Source organism: Mya arenaria, chromosome 7 (genome assembly GCF_026914265.1).
Source record: "Mya arenaria isolate MELC-2E11 chromosome 7, ASM2691426v1".
Lineage (NCBI taxonomy): Eukaryota > Metazoa > Mollusca > Bivalvia > Myida > Myidae > Mya > Mya arenaria.
The window spans coordinates 42,529,196-42,555,594 of record NC_069128.1 but is presented as its reverse complement, the minus strand read 5'-3'; the positions used below and the strand labels follow the sequence as shown (position 1 = coordinate 42,555,594).

Genomic DNA, 26,399 nt, shown 5'->3' with positions numbered 1-26,399 from the left:
TTGCATGAATTTGGCACAGCAAATAAGACCTCCTCAACACCTCCGTTGTAGTTCCTACAAAAATACAGAACAAACTAAAAATCGTTCCATCAAGAAGCTTATAATAATTGAAAGTCGATTGCAAAAGATAAGAAAAACTTCAAATGTAAGTCGCAGTATACGTCAGTACCATTGTCAACAGTTAACATCAGGCATCATAAAATCTATGAAATACGTATAACGTCTTAAGAATTGAAAATTTATTGGAAAGCTGTAATTCATATGAGAAAAGTTATAACTTTTCCACCATACTACAAAATTCGAACAGCTGAACTGTGAGAGCAAAATTTATAGTTTACCTTAAATTAACATTGTGGAACAGTCCTATTTCTAACTAGCAATGCAAAATTTATAGATTACCTTTATTTTGTTAAACAGTCTTTCTGCTAAATAACAATTATCTGGATTATAAAAAATCCCTCAGTTAAAATAAAACCTAACAATGCCTTTACCACTGAATGTAGTAAGTACACCCAATCAAACCAATATGCTAAAATTTAATAAATAAGCTCAAATTTAATAAATACACTCAACTGCATTTTTCTTATCTAATCCAGGTCTTATATAGGTAAAGGACAAGCATAATGCATACATTCACTTCATAACCATGGTGACAATTCTTTCCGAGCAGTTTTTTCCAACAAAAATGTCTTCAATCATAAGTGTCCATCATTTTTCTAACATCACTTTGAAGGCACATTTTAAAGTAAGGTTTTTAACACTTTCAATGTCTCTGAAAAACTAAATGCATGACCTTAAAGGGACTGTCTCACAGATTGGCACCAAAAAAAGTTTTTTTTGTAACGAATCTCAGGACAATTATCTAATAGAACGTGTTTCGCTTTGATGTCAAAATTTAAAAAAAAATTACCAAAATGTTAAAAAAAAATGTGTCGGAGCCCAGGTTCAAACCCGCGTCGCCAAAATTGAAGACTGGCGTCTTCTCACTGAGCTATCAAGGCTTACACAATTAGGGTGACATAATTAAGTTATAAACCTACCTCGGTAATATCACGTGATAATGCCGACTAGCCAATCACGCATAAGGAATGAATTTACCTGGTAGACTAACCCAGTAACTTTTTTTAATGGAAAAATACAAAATAACTGCTAAACTTAAATAAATTGTAAACTATGTGGTACTTCAGTTAGTAAGTTTCAATGCATTGTACAAATCGATGCCAAGTTTATGTCATTTTTCGACAATTTTAATTTTTTTCGCTATTTTTTCATCTGTGAGACAGTCCCTTTAAACCCTTGTACAATAATATTAACTGTTCTAAAAATGAAACTTACAACTTAATTGGCCCAGTAAGAGTTCTACAGAAGTGTGATTTTTATCTGAAAACTTGTCTACAAAGGATCAATCAACTGTGAGTGTTCCAGGTGTGAAGTCATCAATAGTCCAGATGACAACATAATGTTAGACATACATACATGAGGTTCTTTCCTTACATAATGTGTTATTGCTGGGGAGGAGCTGATATTTCTACAATTGATTTGCTTAACAGCTAAGTCGGTTGGTGTGGAGAGCACAGTTTACAAAAGTCATAAACACATCCTCATTTTTGTTTTAGCATTCACTTTTTTTACTATACCTAAATTGGGACAGAAAGATGACCCCGTGCATAACTAAACACTACTATTTTACTCAAAAATTGAAGCAAAATTAACAATTATTATATATTATATCATATTCCTCAATTTAATGTTGAAAATGTTTCATCAACAAGAGACGTTTGTCAAACATTATGCCCCCTCTGAGTACCATGTTGTCAGGTATATTAGGACAATTGAATGAAATTTGCATGGACAGAAATTACAGCTGATTTGCCATTGGCATTGGATGCCTTTGAGGAGGTTTGAAATTATGACCATCCATAGTGTGAAGATATAAGGTAGTTTCTAATCATGAATCCTCTTAAAAGCGGGAATAAGTAAATATGATATAAAAATTAATGACCAATATGAGTTGTGACCTCAAAATTAATAGAGGTCATTTACTGGTCACCCCCAAACCTAAATGTCAAGTTTGAGGGCCATAGGTGCAGGTATTGTGGAGTTATCACATGCTTCATGCATTCAAGGTCACTGTGACCTTTGACCAATGACCCCTAAAATCAATAGGGGTCATCTACTGGTCAGGCCCAACCTCCGGAGTAAAGTTTGAGGGCCATGGGTGCAGGCATTGTCGATTTATCACTTGGACAACCTTTTCGCATTCAGTTTAAACTCACTTCCATCTTGACCTTTGATCCAATGACCAATAAAATCAATAGGGGTCATCTACTGGTCAGGCCCAGCTAGCCTCAATGTCAAGTTTGAAGACCATTTAGGTCTAGGCATTGTTGAGTTATCACTGAGACAAGCTTCAACAATTTTTCGGCATTCAAGGTCACTGTGACCTTGACCTTTAACCCCTAAAATCAATAGGGTTCATCTACTGGTCAGGCCCAACCTCAAAGTAAAGTTTGAGGGTCATAGGTGCAGGCATTGTCGAGTTATCAATCTGACAACCTTCTCACATTCAATGTCACTTTGACCTTGACCTTTGATCCAATGACCCCTAAAATCAATAGGGGTCATCTACTGGTTGGGCCAAAATTTCATGTCAAGTTTGATGACCATAGGTCCAGGAATTGTCAAGCTGTGGTCTACCAACGGATGGACAGGCGTACGGACATACCGACCGGTCGGACTGACCTTATTTCAAAGGGCCCCTGGCCAGGTCTCATTCACAATTTAAAGGACCAAGAGGCCCTATTCACAATTCAAAGTGTTCCCAGGAACCCATGAAGATTTCAAAGGGCCCCAAAACACAATTCACAATTTTTTGAAAAACAGGCAAGCTTATAGAATCAAGTGTTAAAAATAAGTAAAGAAGGTATTTCAGTTTATATAAAGAGGTTAACCCCCGGATGCAAATTTGCTCCCAGAGGACACATATGTGCATATAAACACTAATGCACCAGTCAATTGTAACCACAGCCCCCCCCCCCCCCCAGACAAGCCCGGGTAAGATTCCCGTCCTGCGGGGACAAACTGCTGGTAAAATCCCCGCCGAATCCAAGGGACTCTAAGTAAGGCCCATTCCCGGCCATTTTTAGCCCAAAGACAAAACCACCGCATTCACCCAGCACTGCGGGGCCACCTGAGAGGTAAAAACACGTCCCATTTCCCCGACTATCACCGGTATACCCCTGCACCTGGGGGGTCGTGGTTACAATTGACTGGTGCATAATCCTTATGGTGGTAAATTAATTTACCCTATGGGGCAAAAATGCCCCTATATAGTCTGGAGGTGGGGTAAATTCGCGCAATGGATATTTCATTTTATATAAACAAAACAAATGATTTATCCTCTGGTGTACTTTGACTTTGGCAGGGTTTTAAAGTGGTTGACAAATAAAACAAAATTATGGAAGGAAATTATTACAAAAAACAACTTTATTTATTCTATCAAACTTTTTTCAAAAACTTGGCAGACTGTTTGATCTTCACATTGTAGGGCTGAATGTTTGAAATAGCATGTTAGTGTATAATTTAACTATTTTGTTCGCATGTTCTGCTATTTGATCTTTCTTTGAGACTGACAGAATTGCTATCATATGTAGAACTTAAAACCTTTAAATACATTTAAATTAATTAAAAGCTATCAGCTCCTAATTCAGCTGATACTTTGGAAGTAAAATTAATCAATTTTAAAACACCTTCTTGATTCTATTTTGTTATCCAGAATGAAACCAACATGTACAGGTACAGTTTATAAATATTTCTGACTGTATGACATTTTTTTTTCTTTGAAAGACACAGATTCCCTTATTTTTTCCCCGAAATTACTGCAACACATAATATTGCTACAGTAAACAAGAGTGGTAATTAATTCAGGTGTGACCACTTTTTCTTTGAAAAACACAGATCATCTCCTTACTTTTTCCCCCGAAATTATGGCAACGTAATATTGCTTAGTGAACAAGAAGGGTAAATATCCAGATATGTTTATCATACATATTAGTAATAATAGCTTCAACATCATTTCCAATGTACTTTTCAACAGAAACCATTTGCGTTTTATCAAAACTATTATTTTTTTTCTAAATTCCCTTATAAACATGTCCAAAAATTACCAAAGGGGAAAATTTTCAATTGTTGGTTTATCATTATTTGCCCCAGGGGCAAATTTGCCCTAGATGGCAATGCTATCACCAACAGTTTTCCTTCATAAAACATAAAAGCTAATAATACATTACACATAATCTTATTACGTGTCAAAAACAGAAACGTCGCATTTCCAATATCTTGTCTTGTAATTAATACATCATTTTTCAGTCACTCATGACTTTTTCCTTACATCAGTGCTTAAGTATGAAGTATTATGCAAATCTGTTTCACTCATCTTGAGGTTTTGTCCCCTTTTCGAGAGACGGTCCTGTAAATTTATCATATTACTATTTTTTTCCTCGATTTTTTCTTGTCTTTGATCATCCAATCATTCAGAATCACATGAACACCATGTTATTGAAAACAATTTCTCCCAGCATCTGTACGTGCAAGACATCATTATTGCCTACAATAACATTTAATTTCTATATCAAATTGTTATATTTTTCATGATACAGTAGATGTGTGTGGTAGTTTAAAGCTGCTATCTCACAATTTTACCATTTGGACAACTTTTTTTATTTTTAGCATAGATGCCTTGAAACCAGTGATATAATAAGATGGCTAACTTAAAATTAGATCGAGGTTCTATTCATATTTATAGTCGAAAAAAGGCTAAAAGCATTACTGAAAGATTTAATATATTTGATATTTTTGGCATTTTCAAACAATTAAGATCTATAAAACTATTGTGAGTTATCTTATATGACTGAATTAAAGGCACTGATGCCAAAATCAGCTGATTCTGAGACAAATGTTATAAAAAAAAAAATCAAAATTGCCATTCTGTGAGAGTGCAGCTTTAAAAAATATAAATTACATGACATGCTTTGCAAGTATCACTGGAGTTGCAATTCAAATCACCAGATTAGAATCAAGAGAGCTCATCAGATCAATCTAAATGCAAATTATCAAATTAGATGAAGATCATGTAGCATTCTCTGCATAACAGCTGAGGGCATGACATTGTCATATTTATCTTTCAAAAAGCTTCTTTCTAGGAGATTATCTTTCTTCATGATAATACTCAATTTGGGGCTGAAATTGTCCCCATGCATTTCCCAAAGCTTAAAACCATTCACGTCCTTTCCCCAAAGTGAAAAAAATCTCAATTAGATGGGTTTATTATTATAAAAAAAAATATATTTTAAAAGCATATTATTGTCAATTTTTAAGCAAAATTGGATTTCCTAATAATGTTGTCAAAATGATGCATTTATCTCAATCCGAAAGGTCCTGGATCCATTTTCAAAAAAGTAGAGAATAAACCCGATTCTTTATTACTTATTATTCCATTCACTGTATAATTATTCCACATTATGTATGGTCACATAAACAATTAACTTGATTCCAGGAAAAATCACTCAATTAACATTACAATGCACTGCACGCATTTGAGAAATGGCTAGTAATACAATTATTCAAGCAAAAACACAGAAAATAAATTGGGGAATGTTCTATAACAGTCTGACATGAATCAAGCAAAAAATTAACAGGATATCTGCGCATAACAAATTTATCACTTTAAATTTGTTAAATATGTATTCAAATGAATTTGGCCACAACACCCTAAAAAATGCATGCTTTCGTTACTATAATCTGCAGCTAAAATCAAGAAAATTGGAAAAATGCTTTTTTCATTTAGAATGTACATTTTGGCAACGACAGATTGCACTGTAAATTTTGCACAATTTTGCACATAGCACTCTCTACTTTCAATTGATGGAATTTAGTATGCAGTTTGATCAATTAAAGCTGCACTCTCACAGACTGACTGTTTTGACATAAAATTTGGCTTGGAATAAACAATTCTTTGTGTTAATATCTGGAAACCAGTGATATAAGACTGGTGAGAATATATCAGATCACAGTTTTTAATATTTAGGCTATTAAAAAAAATGATGTTTTGTGGCTAAAAGCGTAACTTTATAATGCTTTTTTGCATGTCAATTTTCTAAAGTAATGACGAATAACTGTGATCTGATCCTTTGTCAGCAGTCTTATATTACTGGTTATCTGACATTCATGCAATAAATGGCTCAACAAATGGCTCATTCTATGACAAAAAATAAATAGTTGTTAAAACAGTCCATTTGAGAAAGTGCAGCTTTAAAAAAAATATGTGGGAGAGAAGTGGGTTAGGATAAGAAAACATTTTGTTGACATTGTTTACCTTCAACCATTACACTCATGATGACAATAGAGCTGTTTGTTATTGAATAATTATAGCATGTAAATCTCCTTATAATAGCTCATACTTGAGCAGCTATGCATTTTATTGTTATATTATCATGAAAAGAATATCATTTCACTGATGCCACTTTAATAAACTTACAACTTTAATAAAATCAGACTATTTACTAAGCGCTAGGGTTCTAGCTAAAGAGTAATTAGAACGGCCAGTACTGTATCATGTCCTTTTTTGGTATCACCCTTCTGCTAGGGTTTTAGCTAGAGAGTTATGGAAGGGTGCTGCACTCTGTCCTTTTATGGTATCACCCTTCTGCTAGGGTATTAGCTAGAGAGTTATGGAAGGGTGCTGCACTCTGTCCTTTTTTGGTATCTCCCTTCTGCTAGGGCTTTAGCTAGAGAGTTATGGAAGGGTGCTGCAATCTGTCCTTTTTTGGTATCTCCCTTCTGCTAGGGCTTTAGCTAGAGAGTTATGGAAGGGTGCTGCACTCTGTCCTTTTTTGGTATCACCCTTCTGCTAGGGTATTAGCTAGAGAGTTATGGAAGGGTGCTGCACTCTGTCCTTTTATGGTATCACCCTTCTGCTAGGGTATTAGCTAGAGAGTTATGGAAGGGTACTGCACTCTGTCCTTTTTTGGTATCACCCTTCTGCTAGGGCTTTAGCTAGAGAGTTATGGAAGGGTACTGCACTCTGTCCTTTTACGGTATCACCCTTCTGCTAGGGTATTAACTGATGTTATGGAAGGGTGCTGCACTCTGTCCTTTTACGGTATCACCCTTCTGCTAGAGTTTTACCTAGAGAGTTATGGAAGTGTGATGCACTCTGTCCTTTTACGGTATCACCCTTCTGCTAGGGTATTAACTGATGTTATGGAAGGGTGCTGTACCATGTCCTTTTACGGTATCACCCTTCTGCTAGGGCTTTAGCTAGAGAGTTATGGAAGGGTGCTGCACTCTGTCCTTTTACGGTATCACCCTTCTGCTAGGGTATTAGCTGATGTTATGGAAGGGTGCTGCACTGTGTCCTTTTACGGTATCACCCTTATGCTAGGGTATTAGCTGATGTTATGGAAGGGTGCTGCACTCTGTCCTTTTACGGTATCACCCTTATGCTAGGGTATTAGCTGATGTTATGGAAGGGTGCTGCACTCTGTCCTTTTACAGTATCACCCTTCTGCTAGGGTATTAGCTGATGTTATGGAAGGGTGCTGCACTCTGTCCTTTTACGGTATCACCCTTCTGCTAGGGTATTAGCTGATGTTATGGAAGGGTGCTGCACTCTGTCCTTTTACAGTATAACCCTTCTGCTAGGGTATTAACTGATGTTATGGAAGGGTGCTGCACTCTGTCCTTTTACGGTATCACCCTTCTGCTAGGGTATTAACTGATGTTATGGAAGGGTGCTGCACTGTGTCCTTTTACGGTATCACCCTTCTGCTAGGGCTTAAGCTAGAGAGTTATGGAAGGGTGCAGTTTTACGGTATCACCCTTCTGCTAGGGTTTTAGCTAGAGAGTTATGGAAGGGTACTGCACTCTGTCCTTTTACGGTATCACCCTTCTGCTAGGGCTTTAGCTAGAGAGTTATGGAAGGGTACTGCACTCTGTCCTTTTACGGTATCACCCTTCTGCTAGGGCTTTAGCTAGAGAGTTATGGAAGGGTGATGCACTCTGTCCTTTTATGGTATCACCCTTCTGCTAGGGTTTTAGCTAGAGTTACGGAAGGGTGCTGCACTCTGTCCTTTTACGGTATCACCCTTCTGCTAGGGCTTTAGCTAGAGAGTTATGGAAGGGTGCTGCACTCTGTCCTTTTACGGTATCACCCTTCTGCTAGGGCTTTAGCTAGAGAGTTATGGAAGGGTGCTGCACTCTGTCCTTTTACGGTATCTCCCTTCTGCTAGGGCTTTAGCTAGAGAGTTATGGAAGGGTACTGCACTCTGTCCTTTTACGGTATCACCCTTCTGCTAGGGCTTTAGCTAGAGAGTTATGGAAGGGTACTGCACTCTGTCCTTTTACGGTATCACCCTTCTGCTAGGGCTTTAGCTAGAGAGTTATGGAAGGGTGCTGCACTCTGTCCTTTTTTGGTAGCATCCATCCGCCCATATGGAGACCAGCATATTAAAATACATATAAACATTACATACTCGGAAGTTGGAACCCATTATTTCTTTATTTAAACACAATACCTAACATTTCACTATGTTCCAATTATTCACGGCACTTGCAATACATTGTTCTCTTTTCACCGTAAGCACCCCTTAGAAGTCTGCGGCATCATCTTTAAACCTTCCTAAAACCCTAATGTATAATAATTGATCAGATACACTCACCTTTTATTCTTTGTATATAGTTGTTTGATGTAGATATCTATTTTTAGATGTTTGGACAAACGTTTCTTCAGGGTTGCTGTCTATAATACAGGATCTATCTTGTAAACGTCAATGATTGAAGCAGCGTTTATCTGGCCAATTTTACGATAACGTGATTTTCAATACAACAATTGTCAACACTTTTGTCTTTCACTGTGATGTTCCCTGGTATTTACTATTCCAACTAAAAATCGGCTTTGGTTTTGAATGTTCTATTTAAGATCAGTTCCTTTTTAGTATTTCTAGCTTGCAATTGGCTTATAATATAACTTTCTTGAATTGACTACTTGAGGTATTTCCAACTTGTGATTGGCTGTTTCTGGTATTTACTATTTTGCAATCTACAACGTTCTATGATTTATTATTTCATTCTCAACGTTTGGATTATTATGTATGTGCGAGTCACTCGTTGACAAACAAAGATAAGATTTCTTTTCCCAAATCTGTTAAAGTTGATGATAAATTTTTTGTTTGTAACTTATAATGAAATGAAGGTCTTCACTTTATCACAAATTAAATCTGCAATGATTTAGCCTTTTTTACTTGTTGAATTTAATGCACTTAAATTCACGATAATAATTCCCAAAATCCTGTACCACTTGCGGTGATGTAGATCCGTATCACTTGGTTTGAGCAAATAAAAGCGTGACTTTCAATATTCAAAAACAAAATAAATTATAATAAAAAATACTGTGGCAGATATTTGTGAAAAAGCACACTTAAATTTGGCACACACAATGTATAATGATTATAAAATAGTTTATTTTTCACTCCTGAAAATGTTTGTGTCGTGTTGCAGCTATCCAAGCTCCATGGTTGCTATGGTTACGTAAGTTGAAGGTCGTTTCCGTGGTAATTAAGGTCACAGTATGGGTGGGTATGCATCGGGGATAGTTAACAACTTCTGTCACTTGCTTTTAACCTGAAAATACAAAAATAACAAGAAATTAAATCAAGACCTTCCAGACAGATTGGTCAATGGTTATACACAGGGTTTCTAAAAATTTGCAACCTCAATTGGTCCAGACCCAGCAATGGCCTTGAGAATGGTATTTACTATATAATGATAATGGATCTTAGTAGCAAAAGTGTGACAATCGTTAACATGAGAAAAAGACGGCAAAATGACATCTCTTTGATGTAATAAAAACACACAGTCGATCAATTAACACAGACTTTATTCAACGTCGAGGTCATGTCCCCTCAGGTATCTAATAAGGATGAGGCACTGACTAATCCGTTTTTGACCAAAATTGAAAAATATGAACAATTTTCAGATTTATATTTTAGCCGTTTTCCTGACCGGCAAATTGTGTTTTTAGAAGCCCTGGTTATACATGTATGGGACAGAATAATTCTGCTGATGCATAGATGTTGCCAATGACTTTTAATTGCCCAGAGTGGGCTTTCGAAAGAAATATCAACCATGAGGCTATTTCATATGAATTCAAAATACAAATTATTCAGGAAGTGTTTTTTGGGATTACAAAAATTATGATGAGATCATAAATACTTGTTTTCAACACTTTGAATAACATTTATCCTTTTAAGGAACAGATTATTTCTGTTGAATTTATATTAACCAATGTATTATTTTTCCATGGATTTCAGTTTTTGATAACATCATATAATGACACTAATATTGTGACAGAATATAGCTAGAAATAAGGGAGTTAATAAAACAAAATTTTACTGGAATAAGGGAGGAAATAAAATGAAATTTTACTGGAATAAGGGAGGAAATAAAATGAAATTTTCCTATATAACAAAATATGACTAGTAATTTTTTTAATTTTTTTATGAATAGCAATGTCTATATAAAAAAATTATATTTAACAAAAAAGCTCTGGTAAATCTTAAATAAAAATCAAATTTAACAATTTGTAACATAATTAATTGATTTTTTTATATCAGAAGATTTTTTGGTTTTAATGATGGATGGATAACCTAAAATTGAATAAGCTATTAAGTTCCTTAACATGTGACAAACTGATAACGAAACACTCGATAAGCAATTGGTCAACACCTAACTTCAAGGCATATTTACATAGCTAGTCCTTGTTCACATCATAAACTGTTAAAATGACACAGAAGGGAAACTCGGAGGCAATATTTTTATCTCTTATCACAATTGTTTACCATTTACGGTTGATCACCGGCCATCTGTCAAGTGAAAAACAATGAAATCCAACAAACAACAATAAAAGAAATGCAAATGATTCAACTGTTCTTGTTTCAGACACATATTTGTTGAAAGTTTGCACAGAACATGTCAACAACCGCTTTTAGTATCAAATAGTTATAATGAAACTTCTGAGGAATACAATGTGGACTTAAGGAGTCTTTGAAGGCAAATATCTTTACAATTGATTTGAATATAATGCTGATCAATCACTTTAAAATCCGTATTGCTTTAAAGGGACTCGCTCTTGTTTTGGCAACAAAATCAAGAAAGAATTAGATAACTGATACCATTTCCACTTGCCAACAAGGACTCATAAATAAGCTCACGCATTTTAACCCTTATTGAATACATTGGTAGCATCACATGGTTATGTCAATCATCCAATCATGCTAATGCGGTGGTTTTGTCTTCCCGCAAAATATAGCGGGGAATGCGCCTTACCTAGGGTCCCTGGGGTGCGGGGGAATTTGGCGCGTATTTTACCATCAGTTCGTCCCCGCAGGGTAGGGCGGGGATTTTACCCGGGGTTGGCTTGACCGAAAGTCAAAGTCCCCACTATTCCCCGGACCTGGGGGGGCCCGTGGTTACAATTGACTGGTGCATAAATACGCTTACATATTTAGATAATCATAAGAAATATGCTTACATGTTTAGCTAATCATAAGAAATACGCTTACATATCTGCCTAATGATGGCACAAGAAAAGCACTTACATATCTGGCTAATCATAAGAAAAAATGCTTACATGTTTGGCTAATCTTAAGAAAGCTGCAGTGACTTACTTATCTGGCTAATCACAAGAAAAAATGCTTACATATATAGATAAATTTGACAACTGAATAACACTGGACAGTTGCCATCATTTTAAAATTGCTACATGAAAAAGGTTATTAATTATGCATTTAGGATCACTCTTATCTTCTTCATAAAAAAAACAGTCGCAATAAATTTCAGAAAATAAAAACAGCTAATTTTTTGTATGCTCAATGAATAGAGACCATGCAACAACCACATGTATGAAATATGATATTCAAAACGTTACAATAAAGTAAGATACGATTATAATCTATACCAATTTGTTTGTAAACAGTCCAAAAACACAATCTTACTTCCCCATCACATTTCAAAATAACACTTGAATTAATATACTCTATATGTGTATCGACTTATTAAATGATCACTCATGGTCACCACTTAAAACTCGGCTTCCGTTGTAAAAGGATATAACATTTTATTTAGAAAATTCCCATACAAAATTATTGTTTACATCATCATAGCTAAAGAAATGCATATTAGTTTAAAGCTGCACTCTCACAGATTGACCATTTTGACAACTTTTTTATTTTTGTCTTGGATTGACCCAAACTTGCGTAAATGTCTGGAAACCAGTGATATATATGACTGAAGACATAAGATCAGATGGCATTTTTCATATTTACGTTCAAAAATGGATATTTTTATGGCTAAAAGCCAATTTAAACACTATACTAGTAAAAAGATTTTTTGGCATTTTTTCTGAACAACTGAGATCTGTTCTATTGTGAGTTATCTTATTGGACTCAACTGAAAGCATTGATGCTAAAATCAGTTCATGAGACAAAAAATAATGAAAAGGCAAAACTGTCAATCTGTAAGAATGCAGCTTTAATGTCATTCTGGAGGTTTAAGCTTGAGTTACGGAAAGGTGCTGCACCCTGTCCTCATTCTATGTAACGGCCCTAACCTGCCCTTATGGAGACCTGAATAAGTGCACCCTTCTGTCCTTATAATATTATGGAGACCAGCATGTGCACCCTTCTGCACATAAAATGCTTATTTTAAGCATGTCAAATACTTAAAATATTTGGCAGTTAAATCCAAATATTTCTTCAATTTTAAAACACAGTCCCAAACATTTTCTGTCCAATTCATGATGTTGAAATTCCGCACCACCTGATACATTATACGCCCTTTTCTCCCTTAGTAGCACATGATGTCCACCTTTTGCAGCAGACTGTCAGAGGAGCGCGTTTCAATGAAGGATTTTGTATTCATTAATAAATAACTTGCTCAAGTTCAATTCACTTAAAAATGCAGCAAAATAATGAAACCATGACACATAAATAATTTCAATTTACGACTAAAATCAACTAATTGCCCCCGCCCCCTCCCCCCCACCCTGGCAAAACCCTTACTCTCCAATGTAACCATTTTCTTACCTTTTTCTTCAATAACAATAATTTTCCTAATTTTAAGTACCTCACAACGATAATAAATTATAATTTACACTTCCTGTCACAAGCGATTAAATTCCGGATGTGTAATATTACACTTGATTCATAATTTAACCTCATCGGCAAATTAAATACATATTAACACACTGAATCATTATATAACGACCACATACATGAACAATACCTTGATCAGCAATAAATATAAACGAAAATATATCCAATTTTCATCCTCCGTTACAATTGAAGATCATTTAACATTTGTAACACACGTCTCTTTATACCTAATGACCAATATTACAGTAGATGTTTTAATATCCACGCTATATATACCATGAACATCCTGTACGTAACTGTCCACACCTTATAAGGATTGACACTGTAACCGCATTTATCTTTATAATGTAATCGATAAACTTTTAAAAACAAAGCATGACTAACTTAAATGACATATGACCTTAATGAATAACATGCTGTATATTAATGAGCAAAAGACAATATATACCAACTAAAATGCCCTTAAAGGGACTTGCTCATGGTTTGTAAAATGCACTGTTTTATTAGGAAATAAAGTGTGACAAATCATTTCTAATGAGTGTTTAAAACTAAGATACAGACAGCAGTAACCCTTCAACAAATCTTGATATCTGCTCAAATATTTCTTTGAAGATCACAATTTTCAATCACGTTATTAATGGCACTGAGCAATTTCATTGTTGCGTGATTGGTTGATTGACATTATCATGTGATGTTATCAATGTAATCCTATGACATCAAAATATCCATGTAAAGTTCTATTAGTCTGTATGGCCTAATGGATAAGGCTACTCCGATAACAATTTCGATAACAATTTTTCTTGACTTGACCTGAGCATGGGTTCGCACCTCACTAAAATCAAAAGATATTTTTTTATACTTTAACTGTATTTTTTTCTGCAATTATGATATCAACGAGTATGATAATGATAAAATAAATGATGCATAATAGGGAAAACTTATTTTCGGTCCAAAAACATGAGTGAGTCCCTTTAAACGACTCTTACATACTTAAAATGATATATTCATGTCTTACAGCTAGAAGTTTTAATGGAAAAAAAATAATAAAAAAATCTCAGGAAAGCAATTTAAATTTATCAACCTAGGAGAATGGATCTTTCTCGATGTATTTTGATAGCCTATTCATTAAGTTTGTTGCAATTTTTATATCCACATAATTTCTATCCATTAAGATCTCAGCTTGATTATCATTAGGTGTTTAAATTTCAAATCGTAAACTGATTTAAATAGCAGTAATAGCTCACTTAGAAGTTGGTGTTGGTATTGTTGTTGTTGTTGTTTTGTGGTGTTTGCAATGGTGATAATGATTCTGAAGATGTTGTTTTCTTTCATGTTGGTGATGTTTCTATTTTTGTTGTAACTATTGTTGCTGTTTTTGTTGTTGTTGTTGTTGTTGTTGTGACTGCTGCCGCTGCTTTTGTTGTTGTGGCTGCTGTTGTTGCTGCTGCTGTTGTTATTGTTCTTGATGCTGTAGTTGCCGCTAATTTTGCTGTTGTTGCTACTGTTCTTTATGTTGCTCCAGAGAATTTTTGTTGTTTTAATAATTATTTTATGGTGTTCAGATTTTCAACACTGGATCTGAATCTATACATTATATACATTGAAGCATAAATTTGCAGACTTTTAGAAGTGTGTCAATGTATTTGTATTCTATTTACATGTACAGGACATTCCTTACACAGACATTCAACTATGATAAACTGCACAAAGCAAAACATGGCACAGATTCAAATCAGATAAATGGTCACAATAATAACCTAAACTCTGGTATTCCACAAACAAGTATATGTATACATACTTACAGTACAAAACCATGTGTCCACATAAATTAACTTACTTTAATTAATTCCAATTCAAACAAAAAGCCTTCAGAGTTAAGTGAGATCATAAGGAACTTAAGCAATTCTATTTTCGCTGTTTAAGACATAGTTCCTTATATATGCACCGCACAAGAAATATGAATCATGACTGATATAATTAGGTTATCAGGTCTTCTTTACTCTAAGTCTTAACTTAGTTTTCTTACATTATATTATCACACACTATCATTAATTAAAGTTATCTTTGTGCTGTACTAGTGCACTAAAAAGGAATATAATTGCGCCATGATTAGGCAAACAAAAGAAAAAGGTCTGGTTCTGGTGTTCCAGCATTCCCTCAAATGCAGGGGCTTTTATTGAACAATTTGATACAAATGAATTAAATATGGGATACAATAACTTATAGCGTGCGACTTATAAAGGGGATGTCAAAACTAGCAGATTCGGCTTGCCGGAGCTATAATACCAGGGTCGGTAGCAGAACAGCAACACAATGGTGTCACATAGTTAAGAGAGGAAGTTCAGAGTCAGCACATGGTCAGAACATTGGCTAACAAATAACCAATGGCCAGGTTAACATGCTCAAAAATTCCTGCCCATGAACAACTAATACAAGAACTGAGTTAAAACCCCAAGTTGTCCAAACAATTTAACATGTCCATCAAGGGACATAATTTCCATTTAGGCAAATATACAGTTATGTAACCTAATTGAGTGATGGCCTTCGACAACTGTGTGATAAATATGAAGTCCATTGAATGGACTGCATCAGTGAACATGCCAAGTTGCCCTATATATGACAAGTCCCTGAACCATGATGTATTTAATGTGTATTTTCCAAAAATCTAAAAATAGTAACAACATCAAATTTTTGTTTACATTTGATCCATCTTTGTTTTTGACTGAAAAAAGGATCTTAAGACATTCTACCCCTTTTGAACCCAATCTACCAACTTGGAGACCCAAATCTACCTCTCTGCCATTGCCAAAGGTTCACATGTCTGACACAGTTCTACTCACTTGTCCTTGCATGCTGTTGTACACACACACACACACACACACACACACACACACACACACACACACACACACACACACACACACACACACACACACACACACACACACACACACACACACACACACACACACACACACACACACACACACACACACACACACACACACACACACACACACACACACACACACACACACACACACACACACACACACACACACACACACACACACACACACACACACACACACACACACACACACACACACACACACACACACACACACACACACACACACACACACACACACACACACACACACACACACACACACACACACACACACACACACACACACACACACACACACACACACACACACACACACACACACACACACACACACACACACACACACACACACACACACACACACACACACACACACACACACACACACACACACACACACACACACACACACACACACACACACACACACACACACACACACACACACACACACACACACACACACACACACACACACACACACACACACACACACACACACACACACACACACACACACACACACACACACACACACACACACACACACACACACACACACACACACACACACACACACACACACACACACACACACACACACACACACACACACACACACACACACACACACACACACACACACACACACACACACACACACACACACACACACACACACACACACACACACACACACACACACACACACACACACACACACACACACACACACACACACACACACACACACACACACACACACACACACACACACACACACACACACACACACACACACACACACACAACACACATACACACACACACACACACACACACACACACACACACACACACACACACATACACACATACATACATACATACATACATACATACATACATACATACATGTATAATATGGCGTATACTTGAATTACAAATTGAAAAGTAAAAAACACTTCATTTGTATGTTGAATTCAATATTAAAACAGACTTAACAATGAAAAAATGTAAAAAATAGAAGGGACTCCTAATTTCAGGAAGGGACACTTGATTTCAAATGTTGGTGTCCATTCGGGATCCCTTGGAAAAAAGGTTAGTGTCGACCCCTGCTTTAATGATTTAAATCCATGGTTTGCTTACATTCATAGTTTAATAATATGTTCCTTATTGCTAATTAAGCCATTGCAGGGTTAATTTTATAAAAAACTTTTACCCACTTTTTTAACAAATGCTTAAACAAAAACATTATATTCAAATGAAACAGTATCAATAGAGTTCCAATCCAATGTTCCAATTTTGCTGAAATTTGATACTAATATAAATTCCTCTTTATTCCCCTAAGTGTTAAAGCTGCACTATCATGGACAGACTTATTTGACAACTTTTTCATTTTATGTTTCAGAATGAGCTAATTTTTGCATAAATGTCTGATAACCAGAGATGTAAGACTGCTGACATTAAACAGTTTGTTTTTTACTATAGAAAATTGATGTTTTTTTACCCAAAACTTTTTTAAAGAATTTAGTAAATTAACGCTTTTAGCCACATAACTTGCGTCAGCAGTCTTACATCACTGGTTTCCAGATATCTAAGCAATAATTGGTTCATTCCAAGACACAAAATAAAATTTTGTCAAAACGGTCAAACTTCGAGAGTGCAGGTTTCAAGGGCAACAGTAAGTTCATTAAGTTTATAAAAATATACACCAAATATCTTTTACATAATCATATTCAATTGAAGGTCTTTATTATAATATAGAAATCCAAGACTGGTCGCTGATATTACAATATTATGACCATGTACATAATAGTTGAGATTATTGTTATTACTCAGACAAAGCACTGCCTTTATTAATATTGACTTCTTTATACCTAATACCACTCACACGTTTAAGAGTGTTTTAATTCTTCGTTTTTGTCTGCACAATAACTCGATCCAATATTGAAACGATAACATTAAATACAGGTCAGCAAAAAATAACAGCAAGTTTTATCAAGCTCCGATTTGCAATAAAGAATTAAAGTGACACTCTCATTCAAAATCAATACATACACATGTATAACAAACATAAATTTTGAGTGATACATCTTTTACTAAATAATTCAGTTATGGAAAAAATTAATTACTGATAACAGGATTGTAACCTCGTATTAATATAATAGCTAAAAACGCAAAAATATTAAATGATTGGTGAGTGCTAAAAGACTAACTGTGATCTACTATAGTCTCATAAGTTTGAAATGCCATGTTTTCTGCACCTTTCTCAGTATCCTTCATAAGAAACATTGTGTTTGACATTTATTCATCATTTTTTGTATATCAAAACAATTGTATTAATTGTGGCAAATCTTAGTTGAGAGTAAGAGAACATCTTTTAATTCTGTCCTTTTAAACAATTGGACCAATTGAAATAAGTACAGAAAAAAAGGAATTGTTTTGGGTTTCCCCACCAAACATTTTTTATCAAGTTTGGAAAAAAAAAAAAAAATATTGTAAGCCTGATGTTTTTAGCCGGTATTTTGAGGTATGTGAAAGTTGATGAAATGTTGAAAGGCAAATAGAGATTAGAAAACTGAAATATGCTAATATTTAAAGTGTATTTCAACAAATATTTGTCTTCAACAGCTTAACCAAGAGCTTTCTAAATATTATTTTCCACCAAGGACAGACAGTGCAAAAACTTGGTATTACATAAAATAATGTCACAGCCTTGGAAAACTTTCAATTACAGTTTGGGTTGATCTCATCTTCTTTTTTATATCATGGTAACAAAAATTCCATAGTTTTGTTTTAAAGCTACAGTAGGTTATGTAACAGTTTTGTTAGGGTCAGGGGAATAGCCGGGAGAATGGGCCATGTTTTTACCTTCAAGGTGGCCCCGCTGTGCCGAGTGAATGCGGTGGTTTTGTCTTCACACCAAAAATAGTGCGGAATGGGCCTTACCTAGGGTCCCTGGGGTGCAGGGGCATTTGGCGGGGATTTAACCAGCAGTTCATCCCTGCAGGGCAGACATTTTACCTGGGCTTGGCTGGACAGAAATTCAAAGTTCCCACTATTCCCGGGACCTGGGGCTGTGGTTACAATTGACTGGTGCATCATAATCTATCTAGGAATTTGCTGATTCATTTTAAGCAATTAAAAGTATAATCTATACGTTTTTATTAACTTACTTCAAATGAGGTTTATATAAAAAAAAAATTAATAACCAACTTTGCCTTGCTCCATGATTTTTTTTTACATTTTATTTAGTGTTTATCATTATATTTCATCCAGTGTGAAGAAAGTATTTTTTCATAGTTTTTCATACAAATGTAAGATGTTAATAATTTTAATCAGGTGAAGTGGTAATTTTAACAATGGCTGTCCCTGTAAGTGGGTAGTTTACAAAATATGTAATGTTTACCTACAAATTTCATTCTAACAACCTTCAACCGTTGCTTTACATAAACAGTGTTGCAATCATTTCCTGATTCTCTAAAGGGATATAGTTTTGAAGAAATAGCCTCATTATTCATTAAACCTTTAATATAACTTAGTTTATGAAATATAACACAAATCAACATTAATTAACACAAATCTACATTAATTGAATTGTTAATTATTATAATCACTTAAACTATTACTTAATCTACATGAACTTATTGATGACCTTCGCATCTAAAAACACTCATACTAGAATTATTGTACTCTTATATACCTTGTTTCGAAGAAAGAAGTACCATTAAAGTATAGAAAAAAAACTGGCTTTAATAACGAATGAGCAAACCCACGCCTGACGTCAGTACAGTCACAATAAAATTTTGAAAAATGACAATGAAACAGTTACTGCTCGCCCACAAGGACTCTTACATAAGCTGGAGGATGATTTAACCTTTGCCTTTTGTTGAAAAGCAAAATGATACTTATGCTTTTCAAAATCTTGCACTTCAAAGACAATATTAGAGCATATTTCAACATTTCTTGAAGGGTTCCAGCCATCAGTATCTTAATTTTAACACTCCAAATGATTTGCCACACTTGATTTCATCATAAAAAAAAACATTAGTGCATTTTACAGGAGTCTCTTTTATCACATGCGTTGATTTTCAAAGGTGTAAAGAAGTGTCATAAAGATTGTGACAGAGATTCTAGGTTCTCTAGATGGCATACTGTAACTATCCTTTTCCATGTACATGCCCTAATAGACGCGCCGGGGGTCTTTTTGTGGGTCTATTTTTAGAATCTGTGACATGACCATTGAAAAGTGTTTGCATCAAACTATAATTTTGCGCCTTTAAACTCCATTAATTGTTCCAGAGTGCATCCTTAGGGATGACAGAATTGCTGGTCTGTAAGTCACAAAGTGCAATAAACCACTCAAAGCACATGAAAAAGTTATGTAAAAAATATTTTCATTAAAAACCACTTAGTTTCAACTTATATATTTAACAACGATTGTGAAACAAGTTACAACAGCATTACTCTAATCAATCTAGTTGGCACGATTTATCGCGAGTCTGCAGTGTGGTCTTGTGATGTGGCTGAAATTGGAATATCAGGGGGAAGCCCAAAGGTCCGGCTTGGTGACCTCAAACCAAACTCACATGCGCCCAGGTCGGGAACCGAACCCAGGTCACCTAACTGAGAAGCAGACGCACTAATCTCTGTGCTAACTGGATAATACAACTTCTTATACTTGGCAATAAGAACATGGTACATGTACATGACATCTTATTGATATGCTTATCTTGGGATCGCTAAAATGTCATTGACAAAAATGAACATTCATGATGTCAACACCAATAATTTCATTAAGTTTGTGATTGCATAACCAACAGATAAACAACGGATATTTTCAATCAGTTTAACAGGATAAAAACACATAAAAAAGAAGAAAAATTTAAGTTACCATTTAAGGATTATCCACATTCAGATGAGGATGAAACTCCATTGAACTTACATAATCCAACACTTTATCCACAATATAAGTATTTATAAGTACACATGCATACATGTACACAGATTCTGGTATAAGGCAGTTATCAGTTTAACCTCAACTGTGACCCTTAAGGCCCTGTGATTATAACCTTGTTTAAATATTTGATAAAGCTTCCACTATCCAATCTAGAGCGGAGTTGGGGGGAGGGCATGACAAGGGTGTGCCCCCTATAATATTGTTGAAGTGAACTTTTGTCTCATTATTGTAAAAGAAATTTGGCCAAAAATACAATAATGGCTACCGACTTGTCCAAACCAGACGAGGTAGGCTTTTTATCATGTTATCTTTATAATTATGAACGTTATTGTCATATGATTGGGTAATGCTGTTAAAGTAATAAAAATATCAGTATTTATCAGTATGAAGCTTTTTAAACTACATACTAAAACACATACACAAAAAGGTTACAGGTCCGGTTGAGTCATCCTAAACCAGAAGTGTTTTTTGTTTGTTTAGGCCTTATAATGCATAAATTACACTAATACAAACAGCCTCAAGTCTTTCAGACGTGGCAAAACTGCAAATCTCTATTTCAGTGTAACTTGCTTTTAAGTTGAGTATTGATGGAGAAATTTAATGATCATTTAGAATTGTACATTTTTTTTTTATAATATCATTTTGCAAAATAGATGAAATTCAAAAGATGATTCTTTGTAATTGAATTAATAAAGGTGCTTTTCTGAGTCCGAGTCTAGACCTTTACTTAAGAATGTTCATAATCATGGCACCAAATGCACCTTTGAGATACCATTTTTCGAGTTATGAAATTTCAGTACCATGAGGGAAAGGTCACATGTCCCAAATAATGCCCTCAAGTGCCCCTCAAGCATCAAATTCTGGATCCATCCCTGGTTTCATATTTTGATTTCAACATTTTGAAGTCGTCAAAGCAAGGGTATTTAAAACCACGTAACATCAACTTCTTATTGGCGATAAACCTTAGACATTTACCGTGTCCTGATTCATAGCATTTTCGTGCAACGAACATTTCAAAATATTTCTTTACATGCAATGTCAACTTAATTTTTTTAATAGAAGGTCAAAAAAAAAAGTTAAAAATTAAGAACACATTTTCTGCTCTAATAAACATTATTTAAGCCCAGTATAAGCCATCAAAAAAGTTGAAAAATTAAAGGGACTAGACACCAGATGGTCAAAAAATCGGCAAATACAGTATTTCCTCAAAACAAGCCTAGAATTGCCAATGCAAGCTAGTAGAAGGCTGATAATACCTCATTTTATGCAACAATCATGTTGCTGTCTCATCTGTGTTTCCCCATTTAAAAATAGCGCATAATGGTTTCCCAGTTTAAATCATATCTGCTTACAAGTACAGATTAGTATACTGACACTATTTTTAGACTAACTTTAATGATTGAAATGGTAGACATACCTAGTACATTTGGAATTAGAAAAATGTGCAAAGACAGCGATAGATGCATGATTGTGTCGTAAGCGATGTGGTATATCAGTAAGTACAGTTCAATGCGTTGCAAACAACGATGTCAATTTTATATCAGTTTTTGACAATTTTCTTCTTTTCTTGCAATTGTATAATCTGGTGTTGACATAAAGTCCCTTTAAGAAGGCATTTCTGCTTTCAATTAGACATTATGTTAACTGAGAAAACAATTTTAAAGTTTTAAATGAAGAAGGCATTTCTGCTCACAATTAGACATTGTGTTAACTGAGAAAGCAATTTTAAAGTTTTAAATGAAGAAGGCATTTCTGCCCACATGGATTCCTTATTTTGTAGCTAGCCATTACCGTAATTGAAGGCATGGCACTGTAAATTAGGGAAGACAAATTCAAGTATCAATGGTTTAACAACTTGAAAGAAAGTATTTATGTTCTAACATGCATATGAAATAATGAGTAGGAGTGTGAATATACAAGCTCATGCAGCCGTTAATTCAAACACGTGGCATAAAATCACACAGTTGGCGACAGGGGGCAATATTGGCACTTAATAAAAACACTTCAGGTGATAGATTTGCTTTTACACTTGTAAAATACTCACTTTCTTTAAACATCTCTTGTTTGAAGGTGCATGCTTAAGTGACAACTGAACTATTCTCACTAATGATCATGAAAATATGATTCATTTATTTTTTGCAAACAGGATAGAGAGATTTGTAATCAGTAAATTATGATTGATGCAAAAACAAAAATGATATTGCAAATAGATGTCTCTTGATCCAGTGAAAGTTTGTTTTAATCATTCTGCAATATCTATGGAAAGTTGTGTACTTTCCAAAAACTATTTATATAAGTTAACAAAGATACAGCATAATGGTTGAATTTATTTTTGAACCAATGGGATGACAGTATTTTTCAAAATATTTAAAAAAAAAAAAAGACTTAATTTATTGGTTGAATGGACTTGGCAATACATTGGTTGTTCTTATAAAAAAAAGAAATGCTACATTGTATATTTTATCATAATTATTTGATGTGTGAAATGTGTATCTTCGATCAAAGTGTGTACTTGAAGATCGTAGGAGGTAATACAGGTAAATTTCGTAAGAGAATAAGTCATGAAAAGACGCATAATTGACAAAAAAACTCATAACACATGCAATATTCATATTAAATTGCTCAAAATAAAGCCAATTAAAAATTGACTCAAAGTCAATAAGGTGAGGTTTTGTAAGTAACAAAAATAATTTGAAATATTATATTATACATTATCATATATTTTAGGTCTATCAATGACTTAATTGAACCATCAATTTTTCTATAAATCCCCAAAAAGGAGAAAAAAACAATAACATAGACTTACATAAAAATGTCAACTTGTCCAGCACATAATCCAACAGTCCAAAGGATAATAATACACACTGTGTTACAAACTGCAGGAATCCATCAAGTAACCATGATTGTTCCCAGAGTCTATTGTTATTGATACTTTTATTCCTATATTTTTAAGACCAGATTATTTGACATATTTATTGGACATTGGATATTAATGATATTACTCAATGAGATCACTTGCTTTGTATAGAGGACTAAACAACAACCATTCAGATATATTCTTACATCGAAAAAAATGCTGCTAATATAGTTAATATAAAGATACATAATTGCTTGAGTGCCTTCTAACATTGAGCTTAAAGCTGCACTCTCGACAGATATAACGTTTTGACAACTTCTTTATTTTTTGTCTTGGAACGAGCCAATTTTTGCGAAAATTCGCAAAAATCAATGGAAAGCAGTTATATAAGACTGCTGACAAAAAATTAGTGGCAGGTTTTTATATTGAAGTTCAAAAATGGATGTTTTATGCATTTTTCTTAAACTGCTAGTAACGGTTTAACCCATAAAACAATAATTTTTCGAACGGAAATATGAAATTCAGCGATCTGATTTTTTGTCATCAATCTTATATCATTGGTTTGGAGATATTTACGCAAAAATTTGCTCTTTCCAAGACAAAAAAATAAGAAGTTGTAAAAATGGTAAATCTGTGAGAGTGCAGCTTTAATGTTAAGACAGATTATAAATGTTAACATTGCAAGAACTGAATGTAAAATGTGTTTTTTGTACATAAACTGATGTGGCAGATGAATACCACTTTATTTTCATTTGCTAATAATATTACAATATATGAGAAAAGTTTACATGAATAACTTCTTTTATGTATAAGCAAGCATAAATGAAAATGATTTTTGAGCTACTTAATTTACTTAAATGTTTCATTTGTTAACTATATTTTTCTGTAAAACCCTGCCAAAAGGGAGGCAATTCAATTGTTGCGTTAATGACATAAAATACCAATGGGAGCAGACTTTCCCCACCTGCAGACTTTAGGCAAATTAAATTGCTACTAAGGGTTAATTTACCCCCCCCCCCCTCCCCCCGTATTGGGTAAATTTGCCCTCAGAGGTAAATCTTGTCTTATAAACATTATAAAGCAGTTACTGTTTTCTTAAGAAGGTTTAACAGACCTTCCAACTGGTCAGCATACCATTTTCATACGTTACTTTCAATATCTAAATGGCAACCGTGTCAAATACCTAATTTTTATCCCGGCAAAAAAAAAACGGTGTGGTTATGGGTTTACATCTTGTCCAGAAACAGGTAGGGTAACAAAATGGTAGACTTATTATTATTATTATGCTATATGTAAGAATTTTACTGTCATCATATTGGCAAATGGCCCCAGGGGAAAACCTGAATCTGTTCTATCAGCTGAAACAATGTAAAATCTATTTCAGTATGGCCATATCCAGCTTAATTTGATGCCGTAACTAAATACATTTTTCAAATTTAGAATGATCAGAGAGATGATTCAAATTGATCATTCCCTCAGTGACCTTAAAATAAACTTTATGAAGTCTGTACCACAACAATATACCCTTGAACAGTGGACATCCTCAAGTATCAGCTATCGCTGAAACAAAAATGGCAAACGTCGACCATTTTAGATTCCAGACAACACAATTATTCCCTTTAAATCTTTTGGGACTAGAAGCCATGAAATGTTCCAGTCTTATGTTTCAATCTTGTTTTACAAGTTCTCCATTAATTCAATGTTTTGCCTCTCACATTTCCCCAGCAATTCTCTGTTCAGTAGAAACCCTGTTGATTTCTCAGAAATAAAAGGTAGACAGAGAGTGTTTGAAACACGTTTTTTTCCTCAATTCAAGGTACTTGATATCTGACAAACATCATAACATTAGCACTTAATCCTGTAAATCAATGATACAGATAAAACATTTTGACAAATATTCAATTTCTCCGAGAATTCACATAACACATCTAAGAGTGCATCTATGAGACAATAATGCTTGGTTTAGATGTCTGTGATCACAAGGTTCTCGCATGACTCAGAAAACTGAGCTTCCAAATTATAATTTTCGAGAAAAAATAGAGTCCATCATTCTTTGTTTGAAGTAAAATCAAAATCTGCTTAGTCTGAAAGACAGAATTAATGCCTAACCAGTCATCATTTATATTAAATCTACTACCGTCAATTATTTGTTCCATGTATTAAAGGCCTAAAAAAACCCAGACAGTACCTATGAAAAAGGTGCGTTGGTAAAAAAATAAAATAATAATGATCTTTTTCACATTCTTACATAAAGTCTATAATAAAAAAAAAACAAGCCCTAAAATTAACCAACCCAACCTGTTTTTGAAAAAGATGTTACCCTAACCAAACAATTTTTTTTTGCCTAACTATGTTACCCTAACCAAACAATTTTTTTTTGCCTAACTATGTAACGTGTTTCCACATTTATATGCTTACTGTAAACTGTGGTGAATATAAAACCATTTTTGAGTGGAG

General features: G+C 34.5%; 1 protein-coding gene across 11 annotated transcripts in view; it reads right to left on the bottom strand.

Annotated features, from left to right (window-relative positions):
• The window catches only part of LOC128240773 (anion exchange protein 2-like), a 126,652-nt gene that overhangs the window by 67,635 nt on the left and 32,618 nt on the right, over positions 1 to 26,399 (bottom strand). For 6 of the 11 annotated variants that reach the window (XM_052957635.1, XM_052957642.1, XM_052957646.1 and 3 more), the window contains exons 1-2: positions 13,339 to 13,428; positions 8,718 to 9,678 (exon numbers count right to left, since the gene is read on the bottom strand). The gene's annotated coding sequence lies outside the window, so the exon portion shown is untranslated. Of the gene's footprint in view, positions 1 to 8,717; positions 9,679 to 12,013; positions 12,072 to 13,139; positions 13,284 to 13,327; positions 13,429 to 26,399 lie in introns of those variants that run through there. The other 5 variants (XM_052957638.1, XM_052957637.1, XM_052957641.1 and 2 more) reach the window with 5 other exon arrangements.